The sequence below is a fragment of the Nerophis lumbriciformis genome, linkage group LG01 (genome assembly GCF_033978685.3).
Source record: "Nerophis lumbriciformis linkage group LG01, RoL_Nlum_v2.1, whole genome shotgun sequence".
Classification (NCBI taxonomy): Eukaryota; Metazoa; Chordata; class Actinopteri; order Syngnathiformes; family Syngnathidae; genus Nerophis; species Nerophis lumbriciformis.
In genome coordinates, this window is record NC_084548.2 from 14,920,001 (window position 1) to 14,934,681 (window position 14,681).

Here is a 14,681-nt window from a genome sequence, read left to right on the forward strand (position 1 = left end):
ATCTGCCAAAAAAACATGTATTTAGGTGGAAATATCACAGATTGCATTACAAAACATATTTTATTAAGCATGATTATAATATAACACAATCTTTCATTTTGGTTGTTGGACCAGATTCGATGTGTAACGCTATTCGCCACACCTAATGTGTGTGTGACAATCATTGGTACTTTAACTTTATTATTGTGAAGCCGGAAGTATGTGATTGGTATGAGACCAGGTGTCTTGACGAGACACCTTCTAAACTCTAAACTTCCTGCTTACTGTCGTTCTTTTTCTGCTGAGCTTTTAATTCTATTTTACTAAAGCAGTTTGTGCAATAATCTACATTCAATAACATCAATGAACTCAACCGTAATCAAAACACAGAAGTAAAGTTCCAGCTCTCTACAGGCAGCAAAGCGCGTAGGCACGCTTTTGCTCCAATGATGTCGTCTCACGGCGATCGAAGAAAAAATAGTCTTGTCTTATCAGGAGAATTACTTGCCATGGCTTTGGACAAATAATGTACCATTTTTATTTTGCATTTCTGCTAACTATTTTCAAGCTTGTGACTTAACAGTAACTGAAGGCCATTACCTTTCCTCGCGCTACCAAACGGACCGAGGGTCAATACGGAGTCAAGACGTATGCGTGTTAAAACAATTGACATCCTCAAAGGAACTTATAGTTGACACTTTATTATCACGTTAACTTTGACAGCACTGATTATAATACATCACAGTTGTAAACCCTATTTTTTGGACTATAAGGCGCACATTGGGTTGAGTTTCTCCTTGCCCTGATGAGGGATCTGAGCAAAGGATGTCGTTGTGGCTCGTGCAGCCCTTTGAGACACTCGTGATTTAGGGCTATGTAAGTAAACATTGATTGATTGACTTAAAGTCCTTTCATTTCCTAAAAAAATTGACAGTGTGCCTTATAACCCGGTGACCTCGAAGCAATTTTATTTGGTATATGGTGTAATGATAAGTGTGACCAGTAGATGACAGTCATACATAAGAAATAAGTGTAGACTGCAATATGATGCCAGTAAACAACACCAAAACTTTAAAGGCCTACTGAAATGCGATTTTCTTATTTAAACGGGGATAGCAGGTCCATTTTATGTGTCATACTTGATCATTTCGCGATATTGCCATATTTTTGCTGAAAGGATTTAGTAGAGAACATCGACGATAAAGTTCGCAACTTTTGGTCGCTGATAAAAAAGCCTTGCCTCTACCGGGAGTAGCAGACGATATGCGCGTGACGTCACAGGTTGTGGAGCTCCTCACATCTGCACATTGTTTACAATCATGGCCACCACGATTTCCCCATTAATTTGAGCGAGGATGAAATATTTGTGGATGAGGAAAGTGAGAGTGAAGGACTAGAGGGCAGTGGGAGCGATTCAGATAGGGAAGATGCTGTGAGAGACGGGTGGGACTTGATATCCAGCTGGGAATGACTAAAACAGTAAATAAACACAAGACATATATATACTCTATTAGCCACAACACAACCAGGCTTATATTTAATATGCCACAAATTAATCCCCGTCCATATAACCCGCCAATACAACTCAAACACCTGCACAACACACTCAATCCCACAGCCCAAAGTACCGTTCACCTCCCCAAAGTTCATACAGCACATATATTTCCCCAAAAGTCCCCAAAGTTACGTACGTGACATGCACATAGCGGCACGCACGTACGGGCAAGCGATCAAATGTTTGGAAGCCGCAGCTGCATGCGTACTCACAGTACCGCGTCTGCGTATCCAACTCAAAGTCCTCCTGGTAAGAGTCTCTGTTGTCCCAGTTCTCCACAGGCCAATGGTAAAGCTTGACTGTCATCTTTCGGGAATGTAAACAATGAAACATCGGCTGTGTTATCCGGCACAACAGTCAGGGGGTGCATTCTACGGCAGGGGTGCGTTATTCGGCACAACACCTGCCGCAATACACCGCTTCCCACCTACAGCTTTCTTCTTTGCTGTCTGCATTGTTCATTGAACAAATTGCAAAAGATTCACCAACACAGATGTCCAGAATACTGTGGAATTTTGCGATGAAAACAGACGACTTAATAGCTGGCCACCATGCTGTCCCAAAATATCCTCTACAATCCGTGACGTCACGCGCAGGCGTCATCATACCGAGACGTTTTCAGCAGGATATTCCTCGCAAAATTTAAAATTGCACTTTAGTAAGCTAACCCGGCCGTATTGGCATGTGTTGCAAGGTTAAGATTTCATCATTGATATATAAACTATCAGACTGTGTGGTCTGTAGTACTGGGTTTCGGTAGGCCTTTAAATGTTCCATTGAGAATATAGAACATTGCACACGGCGCTAAAAAAATCTGTCAAAATGTTTTATTACGATTTCGGTAAGCTGTGAAGCCGCACCGTTTGATGGATTGTCGGTGCATTAAACATACGATTATTATTATTATGGTGCGTGGTTAAGGACTGCAAAATGGCACCTATTAGCAGACATATTACCTGGTGTTTTGTTTCGCAATATTATGCAAAACCAAATTTTCTTACTTTCTGGTACCTGCTGATGTGTGTTTGGGATCTGTATAAGTCCTGAAAATGTGTGCGAGTCCACAATTGTAGTCCGTGCTGACGCCGTAGTCATAAGTTTCTTATTTTTCTCTATCTTCGTATGTGGCATTCATCTTCCGCTGTTGCTATTTCTAATATAAAGTATTGTAAAGTTCTTACTTATATCTGTCAGTCGACCGGCTGTCAAAGCGTTAAAAACTGTAGTGGGTTTACATAATTCACCCACGGAACTTTAGTTATTAGAGAGTTCCGGTCAGACGGGACACATTGCTGTTGCATTATTGAGCCACGGATGAGGAGATGTTGCTCCGTTATTGATTGAAGTAAAGTCTGAATGTCATTAAAACAGATAGCTCCATCTTTTGACACTTCTTCCACTCCCGTCCTTGCACGCTACAACAAAGATGACGGGGGGGGGGGGGGGGGGATGCTGTCTAAGGTGAGCCACGTAAATAAGACCGCCCACAAAACGGCACATCCTGAAGAGACGCTCAGAAAGCTACTTGAAGATGGTCTGTAAAACATAATCTATGCACCATTTTCACCAAAGAACCACCATCACATTTTATGTGGACCACAAGATAGTGTTTTAAATTTAGAAAAATACAATAATGATAGGTATTAATATGAATATTCAAACAAAGCCAATTGGTAGTTCACGTGATCACTCTAGAGACAAACATTAATACAAGTATGCACTGCAAGGGATGCATCTCATCGAAAAGGCAGAAAAAAGCCAGTTCAAAAGCCTCCAAAGTAAGCCAAAACTGTGTACTGCTGTGCAACTACAAATTTCCCCTGTGAAAAGAAGGAAAGCTTCCAGGGATACAGGAAGTGCAAGAGAGATGGAGGGTGACAAAGAGGCTCAGAAAGAAAGAGGCGGTACAAAAGAAGATGGTGGCCTTGTGCCTTTAGAGCTGAAAAGACAGACGACTGTTTCCTGAAAGTCTGCCATGCCAGCGTTCACAAGGTTGCTCGCTTTCTTGGACTTTCCTCTGTGCTTTTTTGCAAGGCAAACGCTCCAGCTTTCAGTCTTCACGCTCTGTCTCTCAGTCCTGTCGCGTAAACATTCTATTGCGGTTGTTTAGGGCCACAACCACTAAGTCAAGATGAAATACATGTTGCTGTCAAAGTTCAATACCAAGGTAGTTTAAATCAAATATTGGTCCTAGTGTGTGAATGTTGTCTATTTGTGTTGGCCCTGCAATTAGGTGGCGACTTGTCCAGAGTGTAGCTGAGAGAGGCTCCAGCACCCCCTTGCAATCCCGAGAGGGACAAGCGGTAGAAAATTGTTTCATCTGACATCACATGGACAAAGATAAGACCTTCTGGAGGAAATTTCTGTGGTCAAATGAAACAAAAATTGAGCTGTTTGGCCACAATACCCATTAATATGTTTGGAGGAGAAAAGTTGAGGCCTTTAATCCCAGGGACAGCATCCCTACCGTCAAGCATGGTGGTGGTAGTATTATGCTCTGGGCTTGTTTTGCTGCCAATGGAACTGGTGCTTTACAGAGAGTAAATGGGACAATGAAAAGGTAGGATTACCTCCAAATTCTTCAGGACAACCTAAACTCATCAGCCCGGTGTCAATACATGGACCTTGGAGTTTGTTTTCCCGGAATGCAAAGGAAAGTTGGCGTGGGCAAGGCATGAATGTAAGTACATGATTTATTTCAACACTAACAATCTACAAAAAAAGAAGCAAACAAAAGGCGCGCACAATGGCAGAGAACAAACTTGACTAACAAAACAAAACTTGCACAAAGGAAGAAACTATGAACAAGAAACAAAACTTAACTTGGCATGGAACTATGGCGGCATGAAACAAACAGAGGTAGCAGGGGTGTCAGAAGTAACATGAAAGGATAGATAATGTCACCAGGACGAACAACAGAAACAGACCGGCTTAAATAGCAGTGACATGATCAGTGAAAACGGGTGCGTGACTCAAAACGTGAAACAGGTGCGTGACGTGACAGGTGAAAACTAATGGGTTGCTATGGTGACAAAACAAACAAAAGTGCAAAAAGAGTCCAAAAACAAAACCGAACATGACTAAAACAAAACATGATCACACAGACATGACACCCGGAGGTTGGGTCTTGGTGTTCAAACAGGACAATGACCCCAAACACACGTCAAAAGTGGAAAAGGAATGGCTAAATCAGGCTAGAATTAAGGTTTTAGAATGGCCTTCACAAAGTCCTGACTTAAATGTGTGGACAATGCTGAAGAAACAAGTCCATGTCAGAAAACCAACACATTTCGCTGAATTTCACCAATTTTGTCAAGAAGAGTGGTCAAAAATTCAACCAGAAGCTTGCCAGAAGCTTGTGGATGGCTACCAAAAGTGCCTTATTGCAGTAAAACTTGCCAAGGGACATGTAACCAAATATTAACATTGCTGTATGTATACTTTTGACCCAGCAGATTTGGTCACATTTTCAGTAGACCCATAATACATTCATAAAAGAACCAAACTTCACGAATGTTTTTTGCAACCAACAAGTATGTGCTCCAATCACTCTATCACAATTATTGGAAACTCATGACAGCCATGACATTATGTTCTTTACAAGTGTATGTAAACTTTTGACCACGACTGTATATGATAATAGCTTCAATATAGAAGTGACTTGTTTTTCCACTCCACCGGTATTTGAAATGGCACAATCTCGTGTTGCAATGAAAAGCCTCCATTATCTAAGAATTTAACAGCACATAAACATGCCGCCTGTTCAGGTGTTACAATACTCGTATAATTGTGCTTAATCAAACTCATGTGGTCGGCGTCTATAATGTCTTTGCCAAAACTGACATAATTGGAGAGTGTTGCTGATGTGGAACCTCTTCCAAGTCTTGCTGAAAGTCTGAGTCACAAGGTCAACCATGAGCAGCAATTACGCATTGCATAGCGTTGGACATATACTGCTGTAGTAGACTCCAGCGATGCGCATGGCAGCTGTTGCAGAAACAAAACAGCCGCCACAACATAACGTATGGCTTATTTTGGACTGGACTCTCACACTATTAAATAGATCTACTCGACGTCCGTTGGGGGGGCGCGGCGGGGGTCCAAGGTTTCTCATTGTAGCCCATTGGGTTGAATTTTGATCTGAGCCGAGAATGTCTTTGTGGCTTGTGCAGCCCTTTGAGACACTTGTGATTTAGGGCTATATAAATAAACTTTGATTGATTGATTTTCCCATGAATACAGAAAACAAATATGTACCTCATATCACATAACTTATCGTATTTTTCGGACTATAAGTCACAGTTTTTTTTCATAGTTTGGCCGGGGGTGTGACTTATACTCAGGAGCGACTTATGTGTGAAATTATTAACACATTACCGTAAAATATCAAATAATATTATTTAGCTCATTCACGTAAGAGACCAGACGTATAAGATTTCATGGGATTTAGCGATTGGGAGTGACAGATTGTTTGGTAAATGTATAGCATGTTCTATATGTTATAGTTATTTGAATGAGTCTTACCATAATAGGTTATGTTAACATACCAGGCACGTTCTCAGTTGGTTATTTATGCCTCATATAACGTACACTTAATCAGCCTTTTGTCCACTATTCTTTATTTATTTTAAATTGCCTTTCAAATGTCTATTCTTGGTGTTGGGTTTTATCAAATACATTTCCCCCAAAAATGCGACTTATACTCCAGTGCGACTTATATATGTTTTTTTTCTTCTTTATTATGCATTTTATTATGCGACTTAAACTCCGGGGCGACTTATACTTCAAAAAATACGGTATTTACAGTTTCTGGTAACACTTTATTTTAAGATACACATATTCACCATTAATTAGTTGCTTGTTAACATGCAAATGAGTAACATATTGGCTCTCAATTAGTCAGTATTAAGTACTTATTAATGCCTTATTCTGCATGGCCTTATTATACAAGCAGCAAGCCATTAACTAAGAGTCTTCCCTAACCCCAACCCTAAACCTAACCCTATGTAAATAAGCAACTAATTAAAGGCCTACTGAAATGTGATTTTCTTATTTAAACGGGGATAGCAGGTCCATTCTATGTGTCATACTTGATCATTTCGCGATATTGCCATATTTTTGCTGAAAGGATTTAGTAGAGAACATCGACGATAAAGTTTGCAACTTTTGGTCGCTGATAAAAAAGCCTTGCCTGTACCGGAAGTAGCAGACGAGTAGCGTGACGTCACAGGTTGTGGAGCTCCTCACATCTGCACATTGTTTACAATCATGGCCACCAGCAGCGAGAGCGATTCGGACCGAGAAAGCGACGATTTCCCCATTAATTTGAGTGAGGATGAAAGATTTGTGGATGAGGAAAGTGAGAGTGAAGGACTAGAGGGCAGTGGGAGCGATTCAGATAGGGAAGATGCTGTGAGAGGCGGGTGGGACCTGATATTCAGCTGGGAATGACTAAAACAGTAAACAAACACAAGACATATATATACTCTATTAGCCACAACACAACCAGGCTTATATTTAATATGCCACAAATTAATCCCGCATAACAAACACCTCCCCCTCTCGTCCATATAACCCGCCAATACAACTCAAACACCCGCACAACACACTCAATCCCACAGCCCAAAGTACCGTTCACCTCCCCAAAGTTCATACAGCACATATATTTCCCCCAAAGTTACGTACGTGACACATGCACATAGCGGCACGCACGTACAGGCAAGCGATCAAATGTTTGGACGCCGCAGCTGCATGCGTACTCACGGTACCGCGTCTGCGCATCCAACTCAAAGTCCTCCTGGTAAGAGTCTCTGTTGTCCCAGTTCTCCACAGGCCAATGGTAAAGCTTGACTGTCATCTTCCAGGAATGTAAACAATGAAACACCGGCTGTGTTTGTGTTGCTGCAGTCGGCCGGAATACACCGCTTCCCACCTACAGCTTTCTTCTTTGCTGTCTCCATTGTTCATTGAACAAATTGCAAAAGATTCACCAACACAGATGTCCAGAATACTGTGGAATTTTGCGATGAAAACAGACGACTTAATAGCTGGCCACCATGCTGTCCCAAAATGTCCTCTACAATCGGGGACGTCACGTGGTGACGTCATCATACCGAGACGTTTTCAGCAGGATATTCCGCGCGAAATTTAAAATTGCACTTTAGTAAGTTATTGGCATGTGTTGCAATGTTAAGATTTCATCATTGATATATAAACTATCAGACTGCGTGGTCGGTAGTAGTGGGTTTCAGTAGGCCTTTAATGGTGAATATGTTCCCCATACTAAAGTGTTGCCCATTTTTTTTTAATCCTAACAAAAGCGGTGTATCGTCGAAAGGTAAACATTCACTAAACGCCAAACTTTCCCCTCAGCTTGGGAAGTTGGCATACCACCGCAGCAGACATTCTCTTCCTCTTGCTTCATGTTTTTTGGATGGCGGCAGCTTGTAGTTTGGACTCCGAAAGGTTCCAAAATAAAGTGTTCAGGCTATTTTGGGCCCAAATATGTTCCTCGGTTGGTCACACAGGTCTGAAGGTCAAAAAAGGCTGAGCGGAGAAGAATACATGGCTTCTTCTGTCCCGTCTCGTTCCGCGCACGTGCTTATGTGCGTCTCAGCAGGACACGTTTACGTATTCAGGGTAGTCTGAAAGAAGCTCTGATTACAGGCATAATTAAAAGCAATGTTAATTGATGTTGGAGGCCAACAGCGGATCAGTTCATTAAGGACCTCTATACAAGTCGCCTGCATTCCACTCAATGGTAAATGAAGCAGCATTATTAATCTGCTACACCCACGGGACAAGTCAAGTGTGAAGGAGAGAGATGTAGAGAAGTTGAGGGCTCTCTCTACATCGATCTTTCAAACATTGATCCCGATGGTCAATATTTGATGCTGATAGATTGGGGCAAACAGAGAGGTGAGATGAGAAGTTCATTCTATTAGCCCAATCAAACTGACTTCAGAGACCTGCAATCATCTATTACACAACACACACAGCCATGCGTTTCTCAAATTGCTTCATTACTTCTGCAAATGGAGGTACGTTTCCATTTGTTTTATTGTGAGCGAGCACGATTATGCCTAACATAAATTGCTGCCCTTTTTCCTTAAATGCCCTATAGTAATGGAGGAATCCATAGCAAGAGACACTTGGTTTGTGTGTTTATTTTTGCAATGTGGAGTTATAGTCTAGTTCAGTGTTTTGCAACCTTTCCTGATCCAAGGCACATTTTTTTCCACACACTAAGTCTTTGCAGTCGTCCAGCATTCTGTTTTTGTTTACTTTGCAGCCAGTTCAGTTTTAACTTTGTTTTGCAAAGCCATCCCTAAACTTCAATGCCTTTTCTTAGCGGCACTTGCCTTTTGTTTATTTTTGGTTTAAGCATTAGATACTTTACCTGCACGCTGCCTCCCGCTGTCATCTGCATATTGTGATCACGACAAACCATGTTCCCGACATCTACAAGGCAATTAGCTACCTGCTGCCACCTACTGATATGGAAGAGTATTACACAGTTACTCTGCCGATCTCTAGACCAGTGTTTTTCAACCTTTTTTGAAGCAAGGCACATTTATCTCATTAAAAAATCCGGAGGCCCACCACCAGCAGAAAACGTTAAAAAATGAAACTCCACCAGGTCGCTGTGCCTTATTTTGAGTTTGTTGTTGTTTTCCTGTGTGCAGTGTTTTAGTTATTGCGCTGTTATTTTGGTGGCCCTTCCTGTTTTGTTGGTGTTTTCCTGTAGCAGTTTCACGTCTTCCTTTAAGCGCTATTCCGCACACCTGGTTTGTGTTAGCAAGCAAGACTATTTACATTGTTGCTATCCTTCTTTGTGTGGACATTGTTGATTGTCATGTCAAGAACGGATGTACTTTGTGGACGCTGAAAGTTTTTGCTGTCGTCCAGCATTCTGTTTCTGTTTACTTTGTAGCCAGTGCAGTTTTACTTTTGTTTTGCATAGCCATTGCCTTTCCCTTTCGTTAATTTTTGATTAAAGCATTGCATACCTTTTTACCTGCACACTGCCTCCCGATGTGGTCTGCATATTGGGATCACAACAAACCATCTTTGTCTCACCCGACACATTCCGACTTTTACAAAGCAATTAACTACCTGCTGCCACCTACTGACATGGAGTATTACGTGGTTACCCTGCCGAGTTTTACACAGCACAGACACTAAGCAACAGCACATTATTTGCAGATTATAATTATTGATTTGCAAAAAAATATTTTTTGGACCAATTAGGTGAAGTTGCATAATTTCCCATGGCACACCAGACGATATCTCACAGCACACTAGTGTGCCGCGGCACAGTGGTTGAAAAGCACTGCTCTAGACAGCACAGACGCTCAACAACGGCACATTTGCGGATTATAATTAATGGTTTGCAAAAAATATTTTTAACCCAATTAGGTGAAATTACATAATCTCCCACAGCACACCAGACAATACCTCACGGTACACTAGTGTGCCGCGGCACAGTGGTTGAAAAACACTGTTCTAGTCAACAGGGTTAAATAACTATTCCGTAAATTCTGGACAATTCTGGTGTCGAACTCATTTTAGATCGGGGCCCACATGGAGAAAAATCTACTCCCAAGTGGGCCGGACTGGTAAAATCACGGCACGATAACTTAAAAATAAAGACAACTTCTGATTGTTTTCTTTGTTTAAAAATAGAACAAGCACATTCTGAAAATGTACAAATCATAATGTCATTTTTTTTTTGTGGTTAATAGTATTCTATCTTTATTTGTCGTTATTTATACTTTCTGAATAAATGATGTGATAATGTTCATCAGTCAACTCATTGGTGTTAATTTTCAATCTATCAAGATAAAAAAAAATAAAAAATCAAATTACAGGATGTTTTTTATGTAGTTTGCTCATTTTCCTTGACTAGTGCACGAACATGTTTTTTTTTTGTTTTTGTTTTTTTACATATGCAGCATGATCTACAAATATACAAATAATTGCTATTGCGACATCTCGTGGACACATTTAGAACAGCAGTTTCTTTCATTCAAATCTTTCGGCTCATTTTTATACTCAGCAAAGTCATCTTGTGGGCCGGATAAAACCGTTGTTTAAAACCGTGTTGTGTTTGCCCTGTGATGAGGTGTACCCAAGCTTGTCCAGGGTGTATCCCGCCTTCCGCCCGAATGCTGCTGGTATAGGCTCCAGCACCCACGCAACCCAGAGAGGGACAAGCGGTAAAAAATGGATGGATGGAATATTTTACTGTGATTAATAATGATTAATCAAAATGTTTAAATGTTATTAATCTGATTTTTAAAAAAGTACTTCTTTGACACAACTATTACAACAGTCATTTTTCATAGCAATTTTTGATACACACAGGAAATTATGTTGTACAATCTGACCAATCACAGCCTTTACGGCCCGCAAATATTTTTGTGTGGCTGTCTACATCACGCTATGCAAGAGGGTTTACAGAGAGAGAGGTACATTCCAAGTTTCAGAGACTGAAATCAAAACTGAAACTGGTGAAAAAAAATCAGAAAAGCCTATTCAAGAAATGTGTGCCAAAAACAATACATGTGGCAGGTCTTTGAGGACAAATCAGAATTTTGCAACAAAATTCATAATTACTATTATTTTTTAATTTATTTTTTAAACATTGTCCTGAATTTTCTCGGCACATATCGCACCGATCCTTGATCACAGATTGTCACTGCACGTTGTAGATAGACAAGGCATGGGCCAAGAAAGTTAAAGTTAAAGTACCACAGATAGCCACACACACACCAGGTGTGGTGAAATTACCCTCTGCATTAGACCCGCCCCCTTGTTCCACCCCCTGGGAGGGGAGGAGAGCAGTGAGCAACAGCGGTGGCCGCGCTCTGGAATCATTATAATCAATAAAATATTAATGTACGTACTTTACAGAGGTGCAGATTATGTTAGTTGTTTGAAAAGGACCATGCAGTGTTGTGTTATTATAGTTTTATTGTATTTGTACAAAAATGATATTACAATCTATTTGATTTTCTCTTCATTGTATTTTATTTAGAATTTATTTTTATTAACCTACTTTATTTATAACCTACTCTATTTCCTGTTCTGCTTGGATTATTATATACATTATTGTACACTATTGTTTTAGTGCAAGAGCTTATTTAATCCTACCCCTTTTCATACCATAGCAATGTTATCCAATAAATAATAAATAAATAAATAATAAATAAATAATATACCATAGTAAGCAAACAAATATTAAATACATAAATAATCTTTGTCCCAATAAAAATAAATACATAAAAAAAATAATTAAAAAAAAAAAAAAAAAAAAAAAAAAGAGTTCAAGATGTTCATCATAATTATTATTCTGTGTACTTTGTGAACACTTGTAATTTGAACAGTCTCTTAAACCGAATCATATTTGTTGGGAACTCACATGGCTGCAATTGTTGTGACCCCAAGATGCAGGAACCAGCAGACGGCGTGCAGGTAAGATGAGTTTTAATTTACTCAAAACAGAAAGTGAAGCAGTCGTGCATAACAGGTCCAAACATAATTCAATCTTCGAGCACTGAAGAGTGCTCGAGACAGACATAAAGAGAGACATGTTGATTGGCAACAGGTGTGGACCAGCTGCCAATCAACAGCAGGTGAGGGAAGAACCACAGTGCTTTGCGGGACAAACAGGAAATGGAAACAAAATAAGAGCACTGATGGGAAGTAAATACAAAACACAGAAACAAACAGAAATGAAGTGACAGATCGTCACAATATTGGTGCTTTGTTTGATTTCTTTGGTTAATCCATTCCATAATTTAATTCCACATACTGATATGCTAAAGCATGGATGTCAAACTCTGGCCCACGGGCCAAATTTGTCCCGCCGTGTAATTTCACTTGGCCCGTGAGGCGATATCAAATTAACACTAGAGCTGGCCCTCCGATCATATACAGCGGCGGTGCCGCGGTACACCGCTAATTGTCATACTTGCCAAACCTCCCGGGAGACTCCCAAATTTCAGTGCCCCTCCCGAGAATTGTAACGTCCCCTTTTCGTCCAGTCCAACGAGTGCTGGCCCAGTTACGTAATAGGTGCGGCTGTGGCCCGCACACAGAAGTGAATGCAACGCATACTTGATCTTCAGCGATACAGGTTACACTGAGGGACCCAGTATACATTTTTTTTTAACATTGTTAGAAATATACACCACACTGTGAATCCACAACAAACAAGAATGACAAACACATTTCGGGAGAACATCCGCACAGTAACACAACATAAACACAACAAATACCTAGAACTTTTTGCAGCACTAACTCTTCCGGGACGCTACAAGGTGTGTGTGTGGGGGAGGGGATGGGGGGGGTGTATATTGTAGCATCCCGGAAGAGTTAGTGCTGCAAAGGTTTCTGGGTATTTGTTCTGTTGTGTTTATGTTGTGTTACAGTGCGGATGTTCTCCCGAAATGTTTGTCATTATTGTTTGGTGTGGGTTCACAGCGTGGCGCATATTTCTAACAATGTTAAAGTTGTTTATACGACCACCTTCAGTGTAAACTGTATCGCTGTTGATGAAGTATGCTTTGCATTTACGTGTGTGTGCGTACAGAAGCCGCTCATATCTTGTGACTGGGCGGGCACGTTGTTAGAAGGGATGAAAAGCCGACGTGACGTCAGCTCGTAGAGGACGTTAAAAGAAGTGCCTGTAAGGCACACCCCCAAGACTGTGGAATACGAGAAATAATGACTGATGAACACCTTCGTTCGATAATGAATGTTGCTTCAGCTCAAAGCCTGAGCCCCGACATTAATGAACTAGAATCCAAGAAAAGATGGCAGGTATCTGGCTTGGGCACATCAGATTAGATCAGTGTGTTGCAAACTGAGCCGTTTAAAGTCCTGAATGGTTGGTTTATTCATTATTTTATTTTCAAATTTATTAGCCTGTGGAAAAAGTTAATGTTGATATTTACCACAGAAGGCTGCAAATAGAAAAGAGGCATTAAATTTGTATTTAAATTGTTTTTTTATATGCCATTGAAATTTTTAAATTATTATTATTATTATTTGAAACTCGATTTTGCATGTCACTATAAAGTTATATAAGCCTTGCTTGTTCAGTATTTAATGCAAAACTTGTTTGGGTCCCTATCAAAAAGGTTCATTTGTTCAACCTTGGCCTGCGGCTTTCTTCAGTTTTAAACTTCGGCCCACTCTGTATTTGAGTTTGACACCCCTGTGCTAAAGGTTTTAAGTGTTGTACGAGCATACAAATGTTTTAAATTAAATTTTCATCTAATGCTATATTTTTGCTCTTTTGATGAGACGAATTGTTGTACATTCTTGGGTAGCAGGTTATATTTTGCTTTGTACATACTTTAGCTGTTTGCAAATGCACCAAATTGTTGGATTTCAATAATTGTGATTTAATAAATAAAGGGTTTGTATGTTCTCTATATCCAACATTATGTATTATTCTAATTTGTAACACAGTTAGTGAATGAAGCGCACATTTGTATTTTTTCCCCCATATTTCTACACAATAACTCAGATATGGTAACACTAGCGAGCAGTAGAGAATATGAAGCGATTTTTGGTCTAGAACATGTTTTCCTTTATTCATTATTGACGTGTTTCTTGCTACTTTATGTGGTATATTTTTTACATGAGATTTCCAATTCATTTTATCGTCTATTAATACACCCAAAAATGTGTTTTATTGTTACTATTAAAACACTGCATCCAGAGAATAAAAGTAGAGGTCTGTTCTGAAAGCGCGGAGCACATGCTTCATCTCTATTAACCTCCAATGGCTTTTGCTAATTCCTCACTCAAGTGCCACGCTCGCGACAGTCTCATTAACACTCAATTCCCCCCTAATCACCAATCATGAATCAGGAAGCAATTAATTCTCTCAGGTTGTGACAGCAAAAACATGCACCGCTGTTGCTCTTTGCCTGCTCCTCACTCCTTTTGGCGCGCCGAAATGCATGTTGACCCGCGGGTTCTAAGACATGCTGCTTTCTGACAGATCGACCGACCGTGTGCCAGCTGGAGTCGGTGACACCTGGAAAAGCTTTGAGACATCAATGCCAATATTCAAGAGGGGCCGACGTTGAGACAGCGTCTTGTGGGTCAGTTTCCTGCCCTATAAACTCTT

The 14,681-nt window shown here is 40.4% G+C and overlaps 1 protein-coding gene across 10 annotated transcripts in view; it reads right to left on the reverse strand.

Moving 5' to 3' along the window:
- prdm16 (PR domain containing 16) overlaps positions 1-14,681 on the reverse strand; it is a 755,270-nt gene that overhangs the window by 458,036 nt on the left and 282,553 nt on the right. Inside the window, exon 1 of one of the 10 annotated variants that reach the window (XM_061975892.1) lies at positions 11,958-12,600. The exons of the other annotated variants lie outside the window; for them this stretch is intronic. The gene's annotated coding sequence lies outside the window, so the exon portion shown is untranslated. Of the gene's footprint in view, positions 1-11,957; positions 12,601-14,681 lie in introns of those variants that run through there. 10 annotated transcript variants of the gene reach the window in all.